An 11495-nucleotide genomic window follows, 5' to 3' on the forward strand; every position below is an offset into this window, starting at 1 on the left:
AATACCAACGTATTATTATCCATCAAGCACACATCGACGAAGATGGGATCAGCTGAGAAATAATTACTAACAATTTATCATCTCTGTTCCAGGTAATTATTATGGTTAATAGAACTTCCTACCTAAGCATCCATATATTATAGCCTTGGCTCTGTGGGTGTCTAGGCTTGCCGTGAACGATTGACAATTCAGGCCACAAAGAACGTAGTTCGGTAATAATCTGAGCTGTAAACTCAGAACCATTGTCTGATTGAAGGATTACAGGAGCACCCAGAAGTAGATAGATATCAGCAAGTTGGAATGCTACTTCAGCTGCACGCTTTGATGTGAGCGGACGTAGAACGCAGAACTTTGTTAGATGGTCTTGGTACACCATAATCCATTTAAGGTTCTACATGACATAGCCTGCATGTCTATGAGATCAACCTGGCCACGTGATGAAAATTCAGTACTCAGAATAGGTTTAACTACGACGCCCTTTGTCATTGGTCACTTTCTCTTTTTCTGGCATTCCAGGCATAACGACTTGAATAGTTCAATTGTATCTCACTGAATGTTGTCATATTTCACTTGGAGTTCTTTTGTCATTCTGTCTCGACCGCCATGACCAGTTGCAACGTGTGCTCTTTTAACTATGTCAAATGTGTCCTCAATGGAAACATAGTACACCGGTGTTTCGTCTAGAGTTTGTCGTTTCTTAATTATTTTCTCAACATCCCCACACTTCATATTTACTCAGAAGGTAATATTCGTGACGGCTTTTCGTGTTCTTTCTTTCGCTAGCTCTACGAATGTCCACAATCATTTGAAAATAAGCGTCTTTCGGAATGAGATACTTAGAACACTTCTCATACCTAGATAATAAATCTTCACGAAATTTTAACTCTATGCTCTCAGACATCTTGTCAAGGTACAAGAATAAACTGATCTTGTAGTAAGGGAGGTGAGAGTAATGTGTACTATATTCGTGGCCGGAGTTGTTTCGTAGATAGCGGAAATGAGTCAAAATACTAATTCACACTTTGCCTAGAGTATAACAGCCATATGGTGTAACAAAAATGACAATAAATCAGTCATTTCGCGAAATGACTAGAATTATCGGTCATATCATGAATTGACTAACCCCTACAGGCATTACATGTAATGACTGACAGTTTTAGTCATTTCACGAAATAACTGATTTCACAGTTTGACTGTAACATATATATATATATATATATATATATATATATATATATATATATATATATATATATATATACATATATATATATATATATATATATATATATATATATACATATATACATATATACATATATTTATATATATATAGATATATGTAGATATATATATATATATATATATATATATATAGATATATGTATATATATATATATATATATATATATATATATATATATATATATATATATATATATATATATATATATATATATATATATATATATATATATATATATAGATAGATAGATAGATAGATAGATAGATAGATAGATAGATAGATAGATAGATAGATAGATAGATAGATAGATAGATAGATAGATAGATATATATATATATATAGATATATAGATATATATATATAGATATATATATATATAGATATATATATATATATAGATATATAGATATATATATATAGATATATATATATATATATATATATAGATATATATATATATATATATATATATATATATATATATATATATATTATATATAGTAATATGTATATATATATATAGATAGATAGATAGATAGATAGATAGATAGATATATATATATGTATATATATATATATATATATATATATATATATATATATATATATATATATATATATATTTGTCTTCATAGCATTTAATAAATATGAAAAAGACGAGAAAATTATTTGAAAATTAAATACGAATAACGATGATTTATAACAGAAAATCAAAATCCAAAAGGAATCAGATAAATGATAAAAATCTTTTACTCTAGAAAAGCTCGTAAAGGGAATTTTTTTTTTTCAGTGAATAAGATTTTATAATCTTATGCATTTCGTTTAGAGAGTTCTATAGTCATTTCTTATTTGAAACTGTAGGAAACTGTTCTGTTTTATTATTTGTATTATGAATAGGAGATATGAAGGGAATAATTTGAATGATATACCGAAAGATGATGATGACCTTGATATGCCCATGAATGAACTCAGTGTGTTTGAAGTCGAAGCTATCTGAAAAAAAACTAAAGAGATGGAAAGTCTGGGGATACGATGGAATAACTGTTGAGATGATACTTGCCGAAAACGAAGTGACTCTCAGACTATATAAAAGATTATTCTGAAGAATGTGGCATGAAGGGGCTAGACCTGATGAATAGGAGTAAGGAGTATTGGTGAAAAAAGCAAAAAAAAAAAAAAAAAAAGCACCTAATTGATTTCAATAATTGGAGAGGCATAATACTTACGCCAGTTGTTATAAAAATATATAGTATAGTGCAGAGAATAGAGAGAAAGATTGATGAAATGATGAGAGATGAACATGCAGGATTTAGAAAAGGTAGAAGTTGCACAAACCAAATTTTCCTTTTGAGATATGTTGCAGAACAATACGAAGAATATATAAACCCCTTTTGATGGCCTTTGTGGATTGTGAAAAAGCCTTTGATAGTGTGCACAATTTTGTGGAGAGTCCTGCGTTATTATGGAGTTCCTCTTAAATATGTAAATTTCAAGAAGTCTGTTCATTAGCATAGCAAGAGCAAAGTTAATGTTAATAAAGTCTTATCAAATGAATTTCCTGTGAACAGCGGAGTACTCTAAGGGAATCTGTTGTCGCTTATGTTGTTAATCCTTCTCATGAATTTTGTAATTCGTAGAACAGTCGGAGATGGTGGAGAAGGATTGTACTGGATTGGTGATAGGAATTTAGCAGAGCTAGAGTATACTGATGATGCTGTCCTTGTTAGCAGAACACCACAGGATTTGCAATGCTTGCTTGCCACAATGCAAGACAGAGATGATGCGAATAGAGTATGCATAGGAAGATGAAATATCATTGGAAGGAGGAAGGATTAATGAGTTAGAATCATTTAAGTATTTAGTAACTATGATCTCCAATATAGGATCTTTAGAATTAGAGTTTAGTGAAAGATTGAAGAAAAGCAAATCAGACAATGACTAGGTTAAGTAAAATTTGGAAATCAGATCGCCTAAAATTACATATAAAAATCAGATTATATATCAGTTTGGTGGGATTGGTCTTACTCTATTAGCATGAGTCGTGCAATGACAATGAAACTATCTCCAATAGATTTAATAGATTTGAGAACAAAGCCCTCAAAAGAATAATGGGAGTTAAATGGCAGGACAAGATTAGAAATGAAACTGTAGGAGATATTACTCGAGTACAATATGTGGATGAGATCATGATGAGGGGCAGCTGGAGATGGTTTGGGCATGCTCTTCGTACTCCCCCCCAAAAAATTAGTTCACCAAACGTTCGGCTGGGCTCCACAAAGCACTAAAAGAGTTTTAAGACCTAGGCCTACATGGCTAAGGACTATGAAGAGGGAAGTAGATGATGAATGGAGAAGTATTGAATTAAAAGCTCAAGATAAAGACGACTGGCAAAATATGCCAGAGGCCATTAGCATCAATAGGCGTATGAGGAGTTGAAAATGACGATGCTGCATTTTAGCAATTCTTCTCTCTTTTTATTTTTACCTGCTGATAATATGATTAGGTTGCGACAAAACTAATTTCTCTCTCTCTCTCTCTCTCTCTCTCTCTCTCTCTCTCTCTCTCTCTCTCTCTCTCTCTCTCTCTCTCTCGATGGTCCGGGATTTTGTTGTAGTGAGAGAGCTTGCATAATGCGATGAGTGTGTGGTTGATGTTAGCGGGGAGCTTTTCTCCGACCTGGTAGGTTCAACCTTGCCGCTAAGACCAGCTCTGAACATCCAGACTAAGACCAGACCTCTATTAACTCTCCTACATTTTCATATATCTGGTTTTCTCTCTTTGTCAACCCTTTTATCCTAACTCTCAACTTTCAATCCATATTGGCTTAAATAAAAAAGTTAAAAAAAAGAAAAACCAATATTTAGATACGAAACCTATATAAATATAGACATAAGAGTTGACAAGAGACTGGGACGGATGAATTCCAGGGTGACAGGGGACGCAGCAATGGAATAGCGCTATTAGTGGCCCGCAAAGCACTTCCCTAACATATAATACCTGCCCACTCCCTGTGACCGACCCTAGCGGAATAAGCTTAACTGCTCATAAGGTCGATATAGCTTTTGTGCCTTGTTGGAGTCCTTACCAACTAAAAAAAAAAAACAAAAAAAACAGTTGCTGCTTCTTGGTATTACTCATTAGTACCTATGAGTATGGCTGTTCTTGGATGTCCGGAAATCCCAGTAATTGTCAGCATTCCACTGTCAATACTAGCGAGAAAGCAGGCTTTTGCCTTGTGATGCTCAGTTTGGAGCTGTAGGGTCAGGCGGCAAGTCAACTTTGAGGAGACGTTAGGAACAGAAAACATGGAAATTCACCCAGCAGGTGGGTAACTATCTTCCACCCTCTCCTTTTTACACTAGTGGTGACAAAGCTAATAATTATATAAGCTATTAAGTGAGATTTCAAAACAGATACGCATCAGAATATATCACAGATATTGAAAATGACTGAGAAACTGAAACTAAGGTACAAATGGGCGAAATGCCAAAAAAAAAAACAATAGGTGTGTAGTCTTCATAGAAGGGTGCACTGAAAATCTGTACCATATAAGTGCATGTTTGATATGTTAGCAAGAACAAAATATAGAAAAACTAAAGAATGAGAGCCAAGAACTAAGAAAACAATTGAGAGAGATCATGTCTAAGTTCCAACAGTTAGAAATAAGGAACAAAGAAGTTATTGATGATGTGGTAGAAAAAGGGATTAGTATCCAAGAAATTCAAAATAAGGTAAAATCAAGGAATGAATTTAGACAGGAAATAACCAACAAAAACCGAGAGTTCACGAAACTCACTAGAGGAAGGGTAGCTAAGGCCAATAAGACTCAACAACAGCCTAGAAATGAAACTACCACAATAAAACAGATTCACTCCCCTTGGAGAGGAAGAGGAAGATGAGACGTTGTTAATTGGAGAGTCTATGGTAAAGGACCAAGGGGAGCACTTTGGCCTCAAAAAGAGAAGAAAGGTCAGGTCCCATCCAGGTGCCAACGCAGAGAAGATAGAAGAAGAGGTCAGTAAAATTATAACATAGAAGAAGAAGGCCACTATAATTGTTCAGGCAACCGGAAATGACCTATTCATAAGAAAGGATACTGCTGGCCAAACAGAACCTCAGGTTAAACAGACAAAAAAAAAAAAAAGAAAAAAAAAAAAAAACTGTTGAAACGGCTAGTAACAAGATCAGTAATACTAGTGTTATAGGTATTCTCCCAAGACTCAATGACAGACACTTCACCCCTAGTTAGGCCGTAGGGATAAACAAAAGACAGGGCCACAGGCCAGAAAGAGTAAGTCTTTCGACTGTAAGATATTGCAGCAAACCTTTGATCGAAGATGTCCATTCCCCCTTTGGTTGCAATGTAAAACATATGGAATTGCGTTTTCTTTCCTTCGACAATGGTTGACCTATGGTGAACTGTAGATAACAGCTGAATCCTCTTAGTTGTGTTGACTTTCTGGCAGAGCACTGTTACCTTATCCTCATAGTTGTATACGGTCACCGAATCGCCAAGGTTGATCTTCGCGTCCATAATTTCCCGTGGTACGTAAGGCTTTGGTCTGATTGTCCTGACTATATGCATGGAGGCTTCTTTCAGCTTGTGGGGTAAGGGCAGAGATGTAAACTAATTGTCAGTAGTTACTACATGCCTTGAACGCTGGAATGGACTGATTAGTTCCAAAGTGAAGAACTCTCCAAGCGTGCCACTCTTCACCTTGTCTGACATAGTCCCTTTTCCAAGGTATGGCATTCCATTACACATGCAATGGCTATCTGCATCACATGCCATCACCAGCTTGATGCCGTACCTGTAAGAACAATAGAATCATTAAAATCATATATGCAAAATTCAACACACAGACATAGAGTCTATATACTGTATATATATATATATATATATATATATATATATATATATATATATATATATATATATATATATATATATATATATGTACATATATATACTGTGTATATATATATATATATATATATATATATATATATATATATATATATATATATATATGTACATATATATACTGTATATATATATATATATATATATATATATATATATATATATATATATATATATATATATATATTACGAGAAGAGCACATTACCAAAAACGAAATCTGCTTACTTTGCTGGTTTGTTTGGAATGAACATCCGGAGTATGCAATGCCCCCGAAATGCAAGAAGCTGCTCATCTGCAGTTACATGTGGCCCTGGACGATAATTCACAGTGCACTTGTGAATCACAGAATCCCAAAATTTCCGTCAAATCGGTCATTTTGCTTCCTCACATTTCTTGTGGTACTGTCATCAAATCTTAGGTAGTGGAGAATGAAGGAGAACCTACGATCACTCATGACACTCCTGTAGAAGGGACAGCCACATACTGGTGACCACATTTCCTCTGTTGCTACGTGATTGATGCCACTAAACAAAAGACTGCCAATGAATGCCCTCATCTCCATCAGGTTCACATCCCTAAATGTTGCACTGTAGGTTGTACTAAACTGTTCTCTAATTGCATTCATTTTATCATTAGTATTTAGGCACACTTCAGCTAACATCGTATCATCTAAAAATAAAGAAAACATATCACTCACAGAGGTAGCACTTTCAGTCACAATAGTGGGAGCATCTTTTTCTATGGATGCCTTCACAATACTGGGTAAACGAGGATTTGGGTCACTGTGCCCTACGGTCTTGTCCTTGGCACGCAGAACTTTCTGGTCAAGCTTCTTGATGGGCTCCCCAAGTTCAGGATGGAGCTCCCCCCTTTTCCTCTTCCGACTTCTCTCTTCTGAAAGGCTTAACCTTTCTGAAGGAGATGCTGAAGAAGTTGAAGGCACTGCTGACAAAGGGAAGTCACTGCTGATGAAGGGGGAGGCACTGCTGACAAAATGGAAGGCACTTCTGACGAAGGGGAAGGCACTGCTGACAAAGGGGAAGGCACTGCTGACAAAATGGAAGGCACTGCTGACGAAGGGGAAGGCACTGCTGAAAAAGGGGAAGGCACTGCTGACAAAATGGAAGGCACTGCTGACAAAGGGGAAGGCACTGCTGACAAAGGGGAAGGCACTGCTGACAAAATGGAAGGCACTGCTGACGAAGGGGAAGGCACTGCTGAAAAAGGGGAAGGCACTGCTGACAAAATGGAAGGCACTGCTGACAAAGGGGAAGGCACTGCTGACGAAGGGGAAGGCACTGCTGACAAAATGGAAGGCACTGCTGACGAAGGGGAAGGCACTGCTGAAAAAGGGGAAGGCACTGCTGAAAAAGGGGAAGGCACTGCTGACGAAGAAGAAGGCACTGCTGAAAAAGGGGAAGGCACTGCTGACAAAATGGAAGGCACTGCTGACAAAGAAGAAGGCACTGCTGATAAAGGGGAAGTCACTGCTGAAGAAAAAGGCACTGCTGGTGAAGACGAAGGCACTGCTGACAAAAGGAAAAGGCGCTGCTGACAAAGAAGGCACTGCTGACAAAAGGAAAAGGCGCTGCTGACAAAGAACGCACTGCTGACAAAAGAGAAGGCACTGCAAACGAAGTGGAAGGCACTGCAGGTGGTTCATCAAATGCCAAGCAAGCTGATAGTTCGACAGAAATATCTTGTTCTCATTTTCCATGTCATAATCGTCCTCACATGTGCTATCTACCTCTAGTTCGTCATCATCAACCCCTGTATCACTACCAAGGTCATCAGTGCTGAACAATCTCATCAAGATCTCATCTTCAGAAAGATTTCTGCGGGCTATGATCGAAACAGAAAAAAGAGAAAAAAACACAAATTACTAATATTGGCTAAATTAAACTATAGATGGTAATCCTACATCCAATATACCATTAGCATCATGTTCTGAAATCATCTATCAACGTTCACTATAAGTATCAAAAGACTATTCACAGAAATAAATATATTGTAATCAATATTGTAAAACTTGTGAAAATCAATCACAGTCACTTACCAGATAAACGTGCAGCGTATACGCTACCAGGAAAAACAAAAATGGCGATTTCCAGAAAACGGCGAGAGAGGGGACAATGGCAGCTGTTCCTTCAGCTGCGTCTCTGGTCTAATTAACCGGTGCTGGGTAAAATTCCGCTCAGAAGCCGAACCCAAGCGGCAGAGAAGGGAAAAAGTGATTTTGCGCATATAGGCGGTAGCGTATACGCTACACATTTACCTGTTGCTGCCTTCACCGAAGATGTTTCTTGGACTCCTTTTAACTTGGGCGTTGCTGTGAGTGGAAACAACGGAGAGCTGCCTGCGGCATGGAGTTTCGTAGCTTTTTCTATGTGTTGCTTTTCCTACTCCGCATTAGATCGAGAGGCTTCCTTTACTTTTACGAGCTTGTTCGACATCGCTATGGAGCTGGAATTCTCTCACAGTACAGGACTCTGGAGAGGCGTGTCAAGAAGTTGGAGAAAGCCAAACTCGATCTAGAATTTCTTCAGTACTGTCAACTGAATAACATTGTACCGAATTTTGTAAAATTTAAACTGAAGGCAGCAACAGCCAGTAATGAACACAAATTTCATGGTATGGATAGGGAAAGAGTAGTTCAAAATGTCCTTTTTTATTATTCCCAACGTTTCGTGAATTACTCTTTCCCTATCCATACCATGAAATTTGTGTTCATTACTGGCTGTTGTTGCCTTCACCGAAGATGTTTCTTGGACTCGTTTTAACTTGGGCGTTGCTGTGAGTGGAACCAACGGAGAGCTGCCTGCGGCATGGAGTTTTGTAACTTTTTCTATGTGTTGCTTTTCCTACTCTGCATTAGATCGAGGGGCTTCCTTCACTTTCACGAGCTTGTTCGACATAGCTATGGAGCTGGACTTCTCTCACAGTCAACTGAATAATATTGTACCGAATTTTGTAAAATTTAAACTATATAGATCGTCTTTATATCAAACGCAATTTTATCATGATGCCATAAAATGTCTTTTAGAAATAGAAATAACAAATAAACAAAAATTTTTTCACAATCATAATGATGCCGTTAGCAATATTCTTAAAACTGTATGTAACTCTTTTACCTTAATTGACTCTATAATTTTTAAACAACTTTTTAATAAGAGTATTTCTGAGTACGTTTCTACCGTACAAGATTGTCATAATAAGAAACTTAGAAACTTGGGTATTTTTATTCCAAATTTTAACAAAGACCGAATAACTGTGTTTAACTATTCTAATTATGTTTTATCTAAAAGAGAAGAGTTTCTGTTGTTGTTGGGTTTGGATTTCTGTCTTCCGAACTTCAGACCTAATTACTCTAAGTTTTTTCTACCTCTAGAGTCACTATTTCAAAGGCTTAAATCTCTGACCTTTGACATGAATCTTGGTAACCTGCAATCCAAACTATATGAAATATCACATGCTGCATTTGGGAAACTAAAAACCAGGTGGACACCCTTTTTTAAGAAAACAGATTTTGATATATTGAGGAATCTTGCCAATAGAGATAATCTTATCATTACTAGACCGGATAAAGGCAAAGGAACTGTCATTTTAGATAAGGAGGAATATGTGGGAAAAATGGAAAGTATTTTAAATGATGAATCTAAATTTCTGAAAATTGGCGAGCCTAATTTTAATAATATTTCTAAAACCGAGGATAGAATTAATAGATTTTTAAAGACTCTTAAAAATGAAAAATCCATAACTGAAACTACCTACCAAAATTTGTTCTGTTCGGGGTCTTCCTATGGCATCTTCTATGGTTTACCCAAAATCCATAAGCCCAATGTTCCACTGAGAACTATCTTATCGTCTTATAATACCCCTAATTACAAGCTAGCTAAGTTCCTCGTTCCCTTACTGGAACCTTTGACAAAAAACACCTTTTCTCTAAATATTTCTTATGCATTTAAAGAGGCCATAATTTCTCAGGACTCAGATCTTTTCATGACGAGTCTTGATGTTGAGTCTTTATTCACTAATGTACCTGTGGAAGAAACTATCAATATTATTTTAAACAAATTATTTTCTGAACCTAATACCACTTTTAATGATTTTGATCGCACGTCGTTTAAAAAACATTTGGAGCTAGTGGTGCTGGACACCTCTTTCGTTTTTAATGGTAATTTGTACAAACAACTTGATGGGATGGCTATGGGTTCCCCCTTGGGACCCGCCTTTGCTAATATTTTCATGTGCTCCCTGGAGGAGACCATGCTGGAAAATTGCCCTTTAAGTTATCATCCCTTGTTTTATGTTAGGTATGTTGATGACACCTTTGCTCTATTCAGAGATGAGTTCGGCGCTGAATCACTCCTTGACTTTGCCAACTCACAACATGAAAACATAACATTCACCGTAGAAAAGGAGGAAGATAACAAACTCCCCTTTTTAGATGTGTTGGTGTCTAGAAATAGAGAAGGTTTTAGTACCACGATTTTTAGAAAAAAGACGTTCACTGGGTTAGGTTCAAACTTTTATAGCTCTTGTTTTTATAATTTTAAAACTAATTCTATTTTTACTCTTCTCCACAGAGCATTTCTTTTGACCTCTAGTTGGAATCTTTCCATATTGAAATTATTCATCTATGTGAATATTTTAAGAAAAACTGTTTCCCCACCAAAATATTTTTTAAACTTCTTAATAGATTATTGAATGACAAGTTGGCTCAGACTCCAAAAACACTTAAAGTTCCTAAACTAAAATTTTATGCGAGTTTTCCTTTTCTTCATGAGGATGTCCTAAAGAAAAAGTTTACAGAAATTATCCAACAACACTTACCAGCTGTGGAAGTTAAACTTATCCCTAAGAACCCTCTCACCATTGGCTCGCTTTTCCACTTCCAAGATCGATTGGGTCCTTACATGTCCTCTGGTGTTGTATATAAATATAATTGCCCAAAGTGTAACTCTGGGACCTACGTAGGATCTACCAAGAGGTTGTTAAAGGTCAGAATTGATTCCCATAGAGGTGTTAGCTATCGAACTGGTTGCAGAATATCCAACCCTGAACATTCTAATATTCGGATTCATGCTAAAATGTGCAAACAAAATATTGAGAACAAAGATTTTACCATCATTGGTCAAGTGTCAAATAACCATGACTTACCTCTTCTTGAATCCATATTAATCAAACGACTAGTTCCGTCGTTGAATACCCAAGCTTCTTCTATTCAGTTGTATTTGTCATAGTTTTCTTTGGTTTATTTACTAACTCTCTTTGGCATACAGTTTCTCACTACGCTTCTGCGAGGTTGGTTCCACTACTTTGTC

At 36.3% G+C, this 11495-nt stretch overlaps 1 pseudogene; it reads right to left on the minus strand.

Annotated features, from left to right (window-relative positions):
- LOC137635546 (uncharacterized) overlaps window positions 1-8038 on the minus strand; it is an 8841-nt pseudogene extending 803 nt beyond the window's left edge.
- Window positions 8039-11495: the final 3457 nt, after the last annotated feature.

Source organism: Palaemon carinicauda, unplaced genomic scaffold (genome assembly GCF_036898095.1).
Source record: "Palaemon carinicauda isolate YSFRI2023 unplaced genomic scaffold, ASM3689809v2 scaffold1399, whole genome shotgun sequence".
Taxonomy (NCBI): domain Eukaryota; kingdom Metazoa; phylum Arthropoda; class Malacostraca; order Decapoda; family Palaemonidae; genus Palaemon; species Palaemon carinicauda.